Genomic DNA, 15,495 nt, shown 5'->3' on the forward strand with positions numbered 1-15,495 from the left:
GAAACAAGTGCAAATTGTTGCTGTGATGGTCCTGGGGGTGAGCGGAGGGGTGTAGTTTTCAGAGTCCAAAACTGACCATAATGGCTAGGGGCTTGACATTATCTTAATAAACACAGATTAAGCTCATGAGATAAAAGACAGATTCTCAGACTGGATATTTTTAAATGGAGAAAGTGCAGGCAGTTTGAACTACAGTGCAACGGAGTAGCTGGTGGGATCTCTTTGGGTGTTTGACTAGCCCTTTCTCTGCCTTGCATGTTTGAGCTTCAGCAGAATTCAAAATGGCTGCCAGTAAGGCTGGGAAGGACTCCAGAAAGGTCAAGACAAAGGCAGTTTCCCACTGGCAGAGAGCCGGCTTCTAGTTTCTGGTCGGCTGTATTCATCAACACACGAAATCTAGAACGACCAGCCATGGACATATGGGCGCAACTGCCACTGTGTAGAGGGCAGCAACTCTGCAGCACCTCACCAAAGAGGTACTTGAACTGGCAGGAAATGCATCAAAAGACTTAAAGGTAAAATTTATTACCCCTTATCACTTGCAACTTGCTATTTGAGGAGATGAAGAATTGGACTCTGTCATAAAAGCTACAATTGCTGGTGGTGGTGTCATTCCACACAACCACAAATCTCTGACTGGGAAGAAAGGACAACAGAAGATGGTCTAAAAGGTGCCTGGATTTCTTATTATCTCAGGACTCTAAATACTCTAACAGCTGTCCAGTGTTGGTGATTCCAGTGGACTGTATGTCTGTGAAAAACACAATTTTGCCTTTTTGTAATTCTATTTGAGTAAGCTGGAAGTTAAATGAGCTTTAATGCAACCAATCAAATGTTTGCATTTGAGTCTTAACCACATTTAAGTGTTACTGTGGCTTCAAAGAAGCTACCAATTCTGAAGTAGTGGGTTTTGAGTAAGTTGACTGTTTTAAAAAAACTTTTTGAATTTTAATTGTGATGCAGAAGTTATAGTAACAAACATTTGGTTTTGTATAGGCACTATTTCCACTCTGCTACGTAAGTTCAGTAAAGGTCGTATAAAAGGTAAATAAATAAAATAAAATAGATAGACAAATGGATAAAGAACAGTTGCATGCTGTTTATAAGAGACAAATTTAAAAGCATAGAAATTTTAAAGTATCATTATTATTAAGGCCTTCTGTTCCTGAAAATCATCAAAAGGAGAATGAAAATCTTTGCAAACTCAATATTCACCAACACCAGGAGGTAAATAGACTCTATAGAGGAAAAGTTAATGTAAGGGCTGAAGGAAGGTGAAATCAGGGACAGGAAGCTATAAAGAATTTGAGCAAAAATAGGAACCAATGGAGGTGGATCTAAGAAAACACCGGAAAAATTAAATTTCCTAAAAGTGAGGAGCCCACTGTCAGGAATATGAAGAGACAGGAATCACCCCTATGGAAGCCCGGATAATGGGCAAAATAAACCAAAAAGCCAAACCCATTGCCATCAAGTCAATTCTGACTAATAACAACCACATGCGACAGAGTTGAACTGCTTCACAAGGTTTCCAAGGAGCGGGTGGTAGATTCAAACTGCCGACCTTTTGATTAGCAGCTATAGCATGCCATAGCTCTTAACCACTGTGCCACAAGGGCCCCATGGGCAAAATAGAGGACTTTAAAATAATAACATTAAATATACTCAAGGAATTTAAAGAAAACACAGACAACAAACTAAAGCCAATCAGGAAACAAAATGAAAATTTCAATAAGGAGAAAGAAATTATAAAAAAGAATCAACCAGAAATATTGGAGGTGAAGAAGACAATTACTGAAATTAAAAAATTCATGGGAGGGATTCAACAATAGATTATATCTGGCAGAAGAAAGAATAAATGAACTAGAGGGCAAGGCTATCAAAATTATTGAGTCTCATGAGAAACAGGAGAAAAGAATAAAGAAAAATTAGCAGACCCAAATGGAATTATGGGACACCATCAAACAAACCAACATACACGTCATGGGAATCCCAGAAAGAGAAGACAGAAAAGGACAGAAAGAATATTTGAAGAAATAATGGCAGACAGCTTTTCAGACTTGAAGAAGGAGTTTAATCTACAAATCCAGAAAACTCAATGAACTCCAAGTAGATAAACTGAAAAAAGATCCACACCAAGACATATTATAACAAAATTCTTGAAAACCAAAAATAAAAAGAATACTAAAAGCAACAAGAGAGAAGAGAAATATAACATACAAGAGATCCTCAATAAGACTAAGTGCCTATTTCTCCTTAGACTTAGGAGGCCAGAAGGCAATGGGATGACATAAAGTGCTTAAAGAACTGTCAACCAAAAATTCTTTATTCAGAAAAACTATCCATCAAAAATGAGGGTAAAATTAAGGCATTCCCAGATAAACAAAGGCTAAAGGAGGTGATTATCACAAGGCCTGCCTTGCAAGAAACGCTAAAGAGAGTTCTTCAGCCAGAAAGGAAAGGACACTAGACAACTACTCGATATCATACGTGGGGGGCGGGGAGGGAGGCAGAGGAAGACATCCAGTAAAGGTAATGCCACGGGCAAATAAAAGGCTCAGTCTTATGGTACTTTCGATTGGTAACTTTAGTTGTTATGTTCCACAAGCTGTATAACAACAAGTGTACAAGAAATAAGTATTAGTCTGTTATTGGGCACAAGATGTATAAAGATGTAACTGGTGACAACAACAGAGGTGTGGGGAGAAGCAATATAAGGATAGAGTTTTTGTATGTTACTTAAGTTGGTATCAAGTTAAATTAGGTTGTAAGTTTAAAATTTTAAAAGTAGTACTGTGGTAACCACAAAGAAAATATCTAAAAAATATACACAGAAGGTAAGAAGAAGGAAACCAAAGGGGTTTAATACCAAAAGTATCAGCTAAACACAAATAACGACAAAACTGTAGGAAAAAAGGGGCAAAGAAGGTGTAAGACAAGCAAAAAAAAATGACTACAAAAGAAAGCCCTTTCTTACCGGTAATTTCCATAAATGTAAATAGATTAACTGTCCCAAGAAAAAGGTATTGAATGTCAGAATAGATAATAAAACATGATCCACATATATGCTGTCTACAAGAGACACATCTTAGGCCCAAGGACACAAACATAGTGAAAGGATGGGAATAGAATAAGCCATGCAATAGTACCCAAAAGAGAATAAGGGTGGCCATGCTGATATCAGACAAAATAGATATTAAGTCAAAATCTCTTATAAGAAACAAAGAAGGACAATATATAATGGTTAAAGGGTCAGTTAATCAAGAGGATACAACATTTGTAAACCTATATGCACCTAACACAGGTGCCCCAAACACTGCTAGAATTGAAGGGAGAACGAGACAGCTCTACAATAGTAGTTGGAGACTTCAATACCAAAATACCACTTCCAATAATGGTCAGAACATCTGGAAAGAAGATCAGTAAGGAAACAGAGGACTTGAACAACACTGTAAACCAATTAGACCTATATATAGAACATTCCACCCCAAAACAGAACAATACACAACCTTCTCCAGTGCACATGGATCATTCACCAGGATAGAATATATGCTAGGTCACAAAACAAGTCTGAATAAATTCTAAAAGACTGAAATCATACAAATTTCTTCTCCAACCACAAGAAAATAAAACTAGAAATTAACAGTAGTAGAAAACAGAAAGCACACAAGTGTGTGTAAATTAGCACCACAGTATTAAACAACCAATGGGTCAAGGAAGAAATCAGGAAAGAAATTTTAGAGAATGCTTGAAGTCGAATGAAAATACAACATACCAAAGCCTATGGGATACAGAAAAGGCAGTGCTCAGAGGGAAAATTATAGCAATGAACACCTACATTAAACAAAGAAGAAAGAGCTCAAATCAATAGCCTGACTCTACAACTAGAGGAACTAGAAATAGAAGAGAAAACGAAGCCTCAAGCTACTAGGGAGAAGGAAATAACAAAGATCAGAGCAGAAAATAAACAAAATAGAGAATAGAAAAACAATATAGAGACTCAACAAAGTTGAGTGGTTCCTCAAAGTTGAACACAGAACTATCATTTGACCCAGCAATTCCACTCCTAGGTACCAAGAGACTTGAGAGCAGTGATGCAAACAGACACATGTACACTGAAGTTCATTACAGCACTTTTCACAATAGCCGAAAGTGGAAAAAACTGAAATGTCCATCAACAGATGGATGCATATACAAAATGCGGTATACGCATACAGTGGAATATTAAACTCAGCCATAAAGAGAAATGAAGTCCTGAAGCATGCCACAACGTGGATGAACCCACAAAACACTATGCTTGGTGAAATAAGTCACAGAAGGACCAATGCTGTGCGATCTCACGAGGTACGGAGATCAAAGCTTAGTAGAGGTTATTGGGGGTGGGAGGAAGGAGGAAACAGGAGTTGTGGCTTAGGGGGCAGTGAGTTTGTGTTGTAGGATAATTTGAAAAAGGATAGGGAGAATGGTTTTACAACTTAAAGAGTGTAATTAATGTCACTGAATTATACATGTAGAAATTGTTGAATAAATTGTATGTTTTGCTGTGTATATTTTTACAATAAAACAAAAAAGACTACAGCCAAGAAATATGGAGCAATTCTACTCTAATACATGGGGTCTCCACGAGTCAAATTGGCTTGACAGCAATGGCCTTGTTTTTTTTTTTTTTGTTTTGTTTTTTAGAGTGACCAAAGTTTATTAGTGGGTGCCGGGGCAGGCAGGAGGGAGAGGGAAGGAGAGACTCTCATTGCTTAGGGAACATTAAGCTTCTGTTAGGGGTGATGGAAAAAATGGGAAACAGATAACAGTGAAGGCTGTACAACATGATGACTGTAATTAATCTCACGGAATTGTATGTGCCTGAAGAATGTTGAAAGGGCAAATGTTTTGTTATATGTATCTTTACCACAATAAAAAAAATAATTTTTAAAGTTAAGTAGAGATATGGAAAATGTAAGAAAAACCCAAATTAAATGGCTGAAGATAAAAATCTATACTGTCTGAGATGAAAAATACACTGGAATATTAAGACATTGCAGAAGAAAGTATTAGTGAACTTGATGATATGGCAACAGAAACTATCTAAAATGAAACCCATGGAGAAAAAATAATTTTTAAATGAAAAAAATTGAAATGATTAAAAAAATACCAGAGGTATATGGGTCAGGTTCGGGCTGCCTAATGTACATATAATTTGAGTTTCAAACGACAGCAGAGAGAAAGGGAACAGAAAAAAAAACCTGAAGAAATAATGTCCCCAAATTCTCCATATTTAATGAAAACTATAAATTTTTTTATAAACCACAAAACTAAGAAGCTCAATAAAACCCAAGCACAAGAAACCTAAAGAAACTATGGAACACCACAATCAAATTTCTCAAACTAATGATAAAGAGAAAATCTTAAAAGCAGCAAAGGAAAAATGCACACACTGAATACAGGACAATAGCAATTCTAGCGGATTTCCAGTGGCAGAGGGCACTAGTGGTCCACAGCACGATATTGCAACAGAGATACACTCAATGTTGCCACTGGATACTTCTAAACAAATACCTATACAGGGCAAGATTCTGGGTGACCATGTATTTGTTACCTTAGAATATTTTAGTCAAACTGAGGCGTATAATGGGATTTGCTGGTTGCTCGTAACTGAACAGAAGAAAGTGGGGAAAAGAAAAGGATGAGCTCAGGGATACAAATTCTCAGCTCCAAGCTCCCTGGAAGTTTCTATATTTGCCCTGAAAAAAAAAAAACCCTTACCTCCTATAGCCACAGGGCCAAGGTCTCTGAAAACCAAACCCAGAATCTTATCCCGTGAGTGGTTGAATTACAACGTAAATTTAACTCCCAACCTCACTGAGTATCTGCTGTTAAAGTGAGGTAATTGACTGAGAAGGAATGGGATCCTGAAAATTGGAATGAGGACATATGGCCAGATCCCAGTGAGGCTGGGAACAAAGAATCCCTAAATTCTACTGAGTCTTCTTTGCCAATAAAAGCAGCCCTTCTATCTCTGCCTGAGGAGGTTAACCCTCCTTTGTCTGAAGAAGCTGTAATGCCCTCCCCTGAAGGAACTGCCTTGCAAGGCACTTATGATTCTCCTCAGACCTACTCCCACCACTCTTCTTTGCTTCTAAGCCTGTAACTAGACTTAGATCGCAGCAGGCCCCAAAAAGTGAGGTACAAAATGTGACTCATTAGGAGGTGCACTACACACCAACAGAAATGCAAGATTTTTCAAATTTATACAGACAGAAATCAGGGGAATATGTGTGGGAATGGATCTTATGGCGGTGGGATCCTGGCTGAAAAAATGTAAAGTTGGATCATGCCAAATTAATTGATATGGGCCCACTAAACAGAGATTCTGGATTCAGTGGTTTAGCTCAAGGGGTTACAAAGGGCTCTAACAATGTGATTGATTGAATGAAAGGGTGGCCTACACTAAATGAAGTTGAAATGCCAAAACTTCCTCGGTATACTTTAGAGGAAGGTATCCAAAGGCTTAAGAAGATTGTAATGTTCAAACAGATTTATCATGTAAGAACTGGTCTCTCACCATGGCACACACCTTTCACCACCACTGTGAGATACACATTTGTGAGGGAAGCCCCAGCATCCTTGAATACCTCTGTGGTCACTCTTCTCTTTAGATCTGAAATTAGAGTGGTAACTGCTACCATTAAACTGAGATCCATAAATTCAGTGGGGATAATGGGATCCCAGGGTGGCAGTGGCCAAATCACCAAAGACAATGTGGGTATGGGTACTATAAAAGATAGTAGAGCCAAGCAGTAATCAGAATAGCCTGACTCCCAAAGACCTGTGGCATTGGCTGGTTGATCACGGTATGCCTAGAAAAGAAATAGATGGGCAGCTGACTAAATTCTTACTTAACCTGTATAAGCAGAAGAGTTCTAGGTCAAATGAACAGAAATTTAACTTGAATCACCAAAACAGAGTCACTGACCCTCAGTGAATTCTCAGACTTGAGCTGGTTTACAGACCCAGAGCCCCTTGAATGAAGGGGAGGCAGGTACTCTTGAGGAAGGACCCTGCTACACTGTCAGAAATTTATACTGTCAATCTTTCTCCCAGTCTTTCCCCCAAGGGACTTACAGCTATTTACCAGGGTGACTGGGCATCAAGGAAAGGAAAATAATCAGGCTTTTGGGAGATTAACGAACATTGGCTCTGAACTGGCACTAATTCCTGGAGACCCAAAACAACACTGGTCCACCAGGGTAGGGGCTTACGAAGGCCAGACGATTAACGGAATTTTAGCTCAGGTCCATCTCACAGCAGACCCAGTGGGTCCCTGAGCTCATCCTATGGTTATATCCCTAGCTCCACAATGCATAATTAGAATAGACATATTTATTAACTGGCAGAATCCCCACAGTGGTCGCTGAAATCTGTGTTTGTTTCCTATTGTTCATGTAACAAACTATCACAAACCTAGTGGCTTAATAAGGAAGACTGAAGAATAGTTGACCCTTTTGAATTATGGTGTTGGGGAAGAATATTGAATATACCATGGACTGACAGAAGAACAAACAAATCGGTCTTGGAAGAAGTACAGTCAGAATGCTCCTTAGAAGCAAGGATGGCCACATACTTTGGACATGTTATCAGAAGAGATCAGTCCCTGGAGAAAGAAATCATGCTTGGTGAAGTAGAGGGTCAGCAAAAGAGAGAAAGACCCTTAATGAGATGGATTGACACAGTGGCTGCAATAATGGGCTCAAGCATAACAACCATTGTGAGGATGGTGCAGGGCCGGCAGTGTTTTGTTCTGTTGTACATAGGGTCACTGTGAGTTGGAAGTGCCTGGACGGCACAGAGTAGAACTGCCCCATAGTGTTTCCAAGGAGCGGCTGGGGGATTCAAACTGCTGACCTTTTGGTTAGCAGCCATAGCTCTTAACCACTGTGCCACCAGGGTTCAAATGTATTATCTTACAGTTCTGAAGGCCAGAAAGGCCAGAAGTTCAGTATAAATCTCACCAGACTAAAATCAAGGCCTCAGCAGATTGTGTTCCTTCCTGGAGACTCTAGGGGAGAATCTATTTCCTGCTCATTTGGGTTGTTGGCAGAATTCAGTTCTTTGGGGTCGTAAGGTGAGGTTGATGTTTTCTTACTGGCTGTAAAATGAGGGCTATTCCCGGCTTTTAGAGGCTGCCACCACTTGATTCATAGTCTTGTTCCTCCATCTTCAAAGCCAGCAATGGCAGGTCAAGTCATCTACATTTCACCTCTCTCCAGCCCAGGTGGGGAAGTTTCTCTGCTTTTAAAGATTCATGAGATTAGATTCAGCCCACCCAGATAATCCAGGATAATCTCCCCATCTCAAGGTCCATATCCTTAACCATATCTGTAAAGTCCCTTTGCCAGGTAAAATGAAAGAAAGAAAGGAGAGAAGGAAGGCAGGAAGGAAAGAAAGAAAGAAAGAAGAAAAAAAAAAAGGCATATAGAGCAGATACAACAAAGCACAAACAATATAGCGTATTTAAATGCAAAAAGATTGTCAGTTAATATTAACGCAAACAGACTAAAGATCCAGAAAAAGAGTGTGAAATAAAAACTAAAATACATATTATGCTCTTCACATTATGCTAGTTTCAAGAGTATATTCATAAAGGTAGGAAGTAAAATAATGAAAAAATACATACCACCTAAATACTGACTAAAACAAAGCCGGTATGGCCATATTACTACCAGACAAAATACATTTTAAGGCATTAAAGTATAACCAAAGATAAGAAATTACTATAGAACAATGAAAACAGATTTAATTCACTGAGAACTCACAGTTTTATATTTCCATGTGCCCAATATTACAGCCACAAACTATATAAGCAAAAACGAACAGAACTAAAAGGTGAAAGAGAGAAATCTAGAGCCACAGTGGGAGATGTGAATGCATCTCCACTATTAATTGAGCAGTTAGGGGTAACAGTTTGATGGTTCCTCAAAAAGTTAAACTACCACACGACCCAGCAATCCCAGCCCTAAGTATATACCCAAAAGAACAGGACGCAGAACACAAACAGAATCAATGTTTACACCAATGTTTACCGCAGCATTACTCACGATAGCCAAAAGGTGGAAGAACCTAAATGTCCAACAACAGATGATCAGATAAACAAAATGGGGTATACACATACTTAGAACAGAATACTACTCAGTCATAAAGAGAAACGAAGTCCTGATACACGCCACAATATGGACTACCCTTGAAAACATTATGTTGACTAAAATAAGTCAGTCACAAAAGGACAAATACTGTATGATCCCATTTATATGAAATAGGCAAATTTATAGAGACCAAAGCTTATTAGTGGTTACAAGGGGTAGCCAGAAGGGAGAAACAGGGAGTTATTGCTGACAGGGCACTTTCTTTTAATGGTGGTGGAACAGTTGGGAAAAGGATAGTGGTAATGGCTGTATGACAAGAGGAGCATAATCGAAGTCAATGAATTATACAGGTAAAAATTGTTGAATTGGCAAATGTTTTGTTAAATATATTTTTACCATAATAAAAAAATAGCAGTAAGGATAAAGCCCATTTAAACTACACAATTCCAACCCTGACCTAATTAGCATGTATAGTAATACTACATGTGACAATTGCACATTCTTTTCAAGCACACAGTGAACATACATGAAAACATTACATGCGGTCCATAAAACAAGTCTCAATTTCAGTGATAAAATCATTCAGACTATGCTCTCTGACTAAAAGGCAGCTATGGAGGGAACTGGGCCCCACTTACTGTAAGGTTCTTTGCCTTCTTGGGCTCCCTTTTAGTTCTTTCACTTATCATCAACAAATATTTGAATTGGGCTTGTTGTTGTTGTTAGGCACCAACGAGTGGGTTTCAACCCACGACGACTCCCTAGGAGTTATATACTCTTCCTGTGCAAAGTTCAGGAGGGCAGTAGAAGAAGACATGACTGACCAGGTAGATGGGCATCAATATTAAGTGCCATACTAAGGAGTTCAATTTTTATCTTGAGTAGGTGGTAGAGAACCAACTGGAAACAAATTGAGCAGGAGAGTGATGTTGTCAGATTAACCTTTCAGAATGTTCACTGACATAGGAGTCTAGGGGCTGGATTGGGGGTCAGGAGGAAAACCAACAAGGAAGCTATTTCCACAGTAGAGGCTAAAGATAATTAGATGTTTTCATTCGGAACAGTAGGAAAGGGAAAGCAAATGATGAGAGCAATATAAAATATTTAGGGAATAGAATACAAGGGTCTTGATGATTGAGCATGCAGAATCAGGAAAAGCGAAATCTATAATAGCTCCTGGGTTTCTGGTCTAGGCTCTTGAATGGAAGTTGATGCCATAAAAAGGGACTTTCTTAAGAACAAAGGTTTGGAGGAGAGATGCTGATCAGTTTGATTCTGGATTTGTTGAGGTGGTTATGTTGTTGTTGTTGTTAGGTGCCGTCAAGTCAATTCTGACTCATAGCAACCCTGTGCACAATAGAATGAAACACTGCCCAGTTCTGCACCATCCTCACAATTGTTGCTAGGTTTGAGCTCACTGTTGCAGTCACTGTGTCAATCCACCTCGTTCATGGTCTTCTTCTTTTTCACTGACCCTCTCTACCTTACCAAACATAATGCCCTTCTCCACAGGTTGGTCTCTTCTGATAACATGTCCAAAGCACATGAGATGAAGTCTCGCCATCCTCACTGTCAAGGAGCCCTCCGGCTGTATTTCTTCGAAGACAGCCTTGTTCATTCTTCAGGCAGTCCGTAGTGTATTCAATATTCTTCACCAACACCATGATTCAAAGGCTTCAATTCTTCTTTGGTCTTCCTTATTCATTGTCCAGCTTTCACATGCATATGAGGTGACTGAAAATACCATGGCTAAGATCAGGTGCACCTTAGTCCTCAAGGTGACATCTTTGCTTTTCAACACTTTAAAGAGGTCTTTTGCAGCAAATTTGCCCAATGTAATACATCATTTGATTTCCTGACTGCTGCTTCCATGGGCATTGATTGCGGATCCAAGTAAAATGAAATCCTTGACAACTTCAGTATTGTCTCTCTTTATCATGATGTTGGTCCATGATTTTTGTTTTATGTTGAGGTATAATTCATATTGAAGGCTGTAGTCTTTGATCTTCATCAGTAAGTGCTTCAAGTCCTCTTTGCTCTCAGAAAACAAGGTTGTTGTCATCTGCATATTGCAGGTCGTTAATGAGTCTTCCACCAATCCTGATGGCATTTTCTTCTTCATATAGTCCAGCTTCTTGGTTTATTTCCTCAGCATATAGGCTGAGTAAGTATAGTGAAAGGATACAACCTTGATGCACACCTTTCCTGACTTTAAACCATGTATTATTTCCTTGTTCTGTTTGAATGACTGCCTCTTGGTCCATGTACAGCTTCTGAGTGAGCACAATTTAGTGTTCCGGAATTCTCATTCTTTGCAATGTTATCCATCATCTGTTATGATACACACAGTCTAATGCCTTTGCATAGTCAATAAAACATAGGTGAACATCTTTCTGGCATTCTCCGTTTTCAGCCAAGATCCATGTGACATCAGCAATGATATCCCTTGTTCCACGTCCTCTTCTGAATCCGGCTTGAATTTCTGGCAGTTCCCTGTCGTATACAGCTGCAGCTATTTTGGAATTGTCTTCAGCAAAATCTTACTTGTCTGTGATATTAATGATATTGTTTGATAATTTCTGCATTCTATTGAATCACCTTTCTTTGGAACAGGCACAAATATGGATCTCTTCAGTTGGTTGGCCAGGTAGCTGGCTTCCAAATTTCTTGGCAGAGACGAGCAAGCACCTCCAGTGTTGCATCTGTTGAAACATCTTAATTGTTATTCTGTCACTTCCTGGAGCCTGTTTTTTGGCCAATGTCTTCAGTGCAGCTTGAATTTCTTCCTTCAGTATCATCAGTTCTTGATCATATGCTACCTCCTAAAATGGTTGAACGTTGACCAATTCTTTTTGGTATAGTGACTCTGTGTATTCCTTCCATCTTCTTTTGATGCTTCCTGCAAAGTTCCATATTTTGCCCAGAAAACCAAACCTGTTACCATCGAGTCGCTTCCAACTCATAACAACCTTATAGAACAGAGTAGAACTGCCCCATGGGGTTTCTAAGGAGCAACTGCTAGATTTGAACTGCCGACCTTTTAGTTAGCAGTCAAGCTCTTAACCACCACACCATTTTGCCCAAAGAATCCTTCAAAATTGCAACTTGAGGCTTGAATTTTTTCTTCAGTTCTTTCAGCTTGAGAAATGCTGAATGTGTTCTTTGCTTTCGGTTTTCTAACTCCAGGTCTTTGCACATGTCATTATAATACCTGATTGTCTTCTCGAGTTGCCCTTTGAAGTCTTCTGTTCAGCTCCTTTACTACATCATTTCTTCCATTTGCTTTAGCTACTCTATGTTCTTCATGTATAATGTCCTTGAAGAAAACTGAATCTGTAGGTCTGGAGCTCAGGAGAAAGGTCTGGGTTGGCAACAAATAGAGAATATGAAAATTACCAGTCTATAAGGACAGCTGAAGCCATGTGCCCTAAGAGGAGAATGTCCATGGGAGAGTATGCAGCTTGAGAAGGAGACTCCATAACTAGATAATTATTGGAAGCATCCTGAGAACGAGCCTCTACTGTGATGGGAAATTTTCCCAGAAACCAGGGGAGGAGAGTTTCATGAAGGTAGGTCAACTGGCACAGAAAGGTCAAGTAAGATGAACCTGAGTGGATGTGACAGAGTATTGGTATCCTTAATGAGAACAGTCTCAACAGGGAAGTGGTTTCTGAAGTCTGAATGGAGGGAGCTGAGTAAATGCAAGGTAAGGGACTGAAGACTACTGAAGTGTAGACCAATCTTTTCAGAATGAATAAGGAAGACGGAAGAAGAATAGACACATTTGAATCACAGTGTTGGTGAAGAATACTGAATGTACCATGAACTGCCAGAAGAATAAACAAACCTGTCTTGGAAGCAGTACAGCCAGAATGTTCCTTACAAGTAAGGATGGTGAGACTCTGGCTTATATACTTTGGACAGGCTACCAGGAGGGACTAGTCCCTGGAGAAGATCATCATGCTTGGTAAAGTAGAGGGTCAGTGAAAAAGAGTAAGACCCTGGACAAGATGGATTGACACAGTGGCTGCAACAATGGGTTCAAGCATAAGAACGATTACGAAGATGATGCAGGACCAGGCAGTGTTTCATTCTGTTGTATATAGGGTTGCTATGAGTTGGAAATGACTCGATGGCACCTAACAACAACAGTCTTTCAGAAGCTTGAGGATGAGGGGAGAATAGCGGAAAGGAAAGAAGCTAGAAGAGGATTTAAGGTCAAAGATGAATTTTTTTAAATAAGAAAATTAAACACGTTTAAACGTTGGAAAGAAGTCATCAAGAAGAACGAAGATACAGGTGAGATTAGGCTGCTACACCAAGCTGATGTAAAGAGGAATGAGTGTTAGATACCACATTCTCAGAGGCTCCCTAAAGTTTCTTCTGGTAATTTAAAATTAGGAGCTCTGACTGGGAAAATGGAGGTTGTCTGAGCTTCTGCCTAAATCCTGGGCTAGGACTCCCCTAGATTTGCAGTGAGAGTCAGGCATTTTGCTTTAACAGATCTTGACCTCAGGGAGAAATGCCCCTCCTTTTTCCTCCCTAAAGCCTTTAAAAAAAAAAATTAGAAACATAAAATGAGGTAACGAAATAAAAAAGCCTTCACAACGAAAAAGTGCGATGCAAAGTGCATTATTGTGATAGGGTCGCTATGAGTCGGAATCTACTTGATGGCAGTGGGTGGTTTTTATTGTGAGAGAGGTGAAGGAGCATGCTGAGACTGAGGGAAAATAGGAGAGATGAAACAGAAACTTTAGAGTTAAACAGACTTAACATTTATAATCCTAGGTTGCGTGTCACTTTGGTGTTTCTTTTTTTTTTTCCTTTAGACTTCTCAGACTGAACGTCTTATCTCACATTATGCCTGAATGAGCTCAGTGGGACCGATGCCACTCAGTCAGCATACATTCTCCAAGCTAGGAAAACCTGGTACTAACCTCAACAGCTAAGTTTCCCCATTCATTCCCCATTCTCTCCTAGCTCAGACACCTTCACCCTCACAGAGGATACCAGGCCCCCAATTCTGGAACGGTATCACTGGCTCCAACATCATAATACATCAGACTCCCCTACCTCACCCCACCCCCCCACACACACCCACATCCAGGGCCACAACACTAACATTATTAAGAGCTTGAAAATCCCCACATGACTGTACCAAGTGCTAGGAGACAGGGGAGATCTGGACCTTTGTGACAGTGGAGCTGGGTCACTCAAGTGTAGGGTGGGGAGAAGAAATTTGAACTGAGCTTTTATAACAGAGTGGCTTTCTGCGGGCTAGCCATTCTGGTTAATACAGCCAGATGACTAGAGACACCAATGTGTTGGGAGGTGGGGGCGGGCTGTCTGTTACAGTGGGTGGGAGGAGTTTGGCCTTTTCATGGCAATAAGATTTGTGTGTTTACCTGGGCCAGGTACTGTTCTACGGACTGTTCAGGCATTGTCTCTTAACGATGCCTTAACGTTGGGCTGCCAGATAAAATACAAGACTCCCAAATAAATTTGAATTTCAAGTGAACACTATTTGGGGCATATTTATGCTAAAAAAAATTCATTTAACAAATTAAAATTTAACTGAATGGCCTCCATTTGTATTTACTAAACATGGCAATCCTGCTTAAAGGCACTATTGCCCCCTTTCTCCGGGTGAGGAAAACCCCAGCACACAGCTAGAACGTGGCTGGGCCAGAGTCAAATTCCACGCAGGTTGTTAGATATCACACCATTGTCACCGGACAAGCTCAAGGGTGTGAGTGAGGCGTCAGCCTTTATGACAGAGGCCCTGCATCACGGTTGAGAGGTTGAGCGAGGGCAGCCTTTACGATGGCAGTGCCTGAGTCCCACCAAGCCCAAAGAAGCCACAAAGGAAAACCTATAGAAAAACAACTGTGACAGAACACAGAACGGACAGTGCCCAAACGTTTCTCTGGCTTCTTCCTGCACCACCCCCGACCGAGGCAAAGAGGCGGGGCAGGGAGGCCACTGAGGGGCAAACCTGAGGAGAGGACGCCTGGCCCGTCGGGCCTCTCTCCCTTTTCCCCTGGCCTGTGGCGTAGAGAACCTGAGGGAAACCGATGTCTGGAAGAGGTTGCTGGGGGCAGGACCGGGTGTCTGGGCCCGATCAGCCGCTCCCAGGAAGGCGTGCCGGCCTGGCCCTCCGGGAGGGCCTCATCTCTGCCTTGCTTGGGCTAGGAAACATTGCCACTGCGCTTTGGCGACAAGGACCTTGAGGCCCATCGACTACGCTTGCGTGCAGGCACGCCTGACTGAGCTAAGACGCGCGCAGCAACACCGGGCCTGCGAAGAGAGCGCCTTCCGAAGAGCCCCGCCCCGCCACACCCCGCTACCCGCCCCGGGG

At 40.7% G+C, this 15,495-nt stretch overlaps 1 pseudogene; it reads left to right on the forward strand.

The window, feature by feature from the left end:
• The first annotated feature begins 38 nt into the window (after positions 1 to 38).
• LOC100675608 (histone H2A.Z-like) lies at positions 39 to 1,040 on the forward strand (annotated as a pseudogene).
• Positions 1,041 to 15,495: the final 14,455 nt, after the last annotated feature.

Source organism: Loxodonta africana, chromosome 11, assembly GCF_030014295.1.
Source record: "Loxodonta africana isolate mLoxAfr1 chromosome 11, mLoxAfr1.hap2, whole genome shotgun sequence".
In the NCBI taxonomy this organism is placed as follows: Eukaryota; Metazoa; Chordata; class Mammalia; order Proboscidea; family Elephantidae; genus Loxodonta; species Loxodonta africana.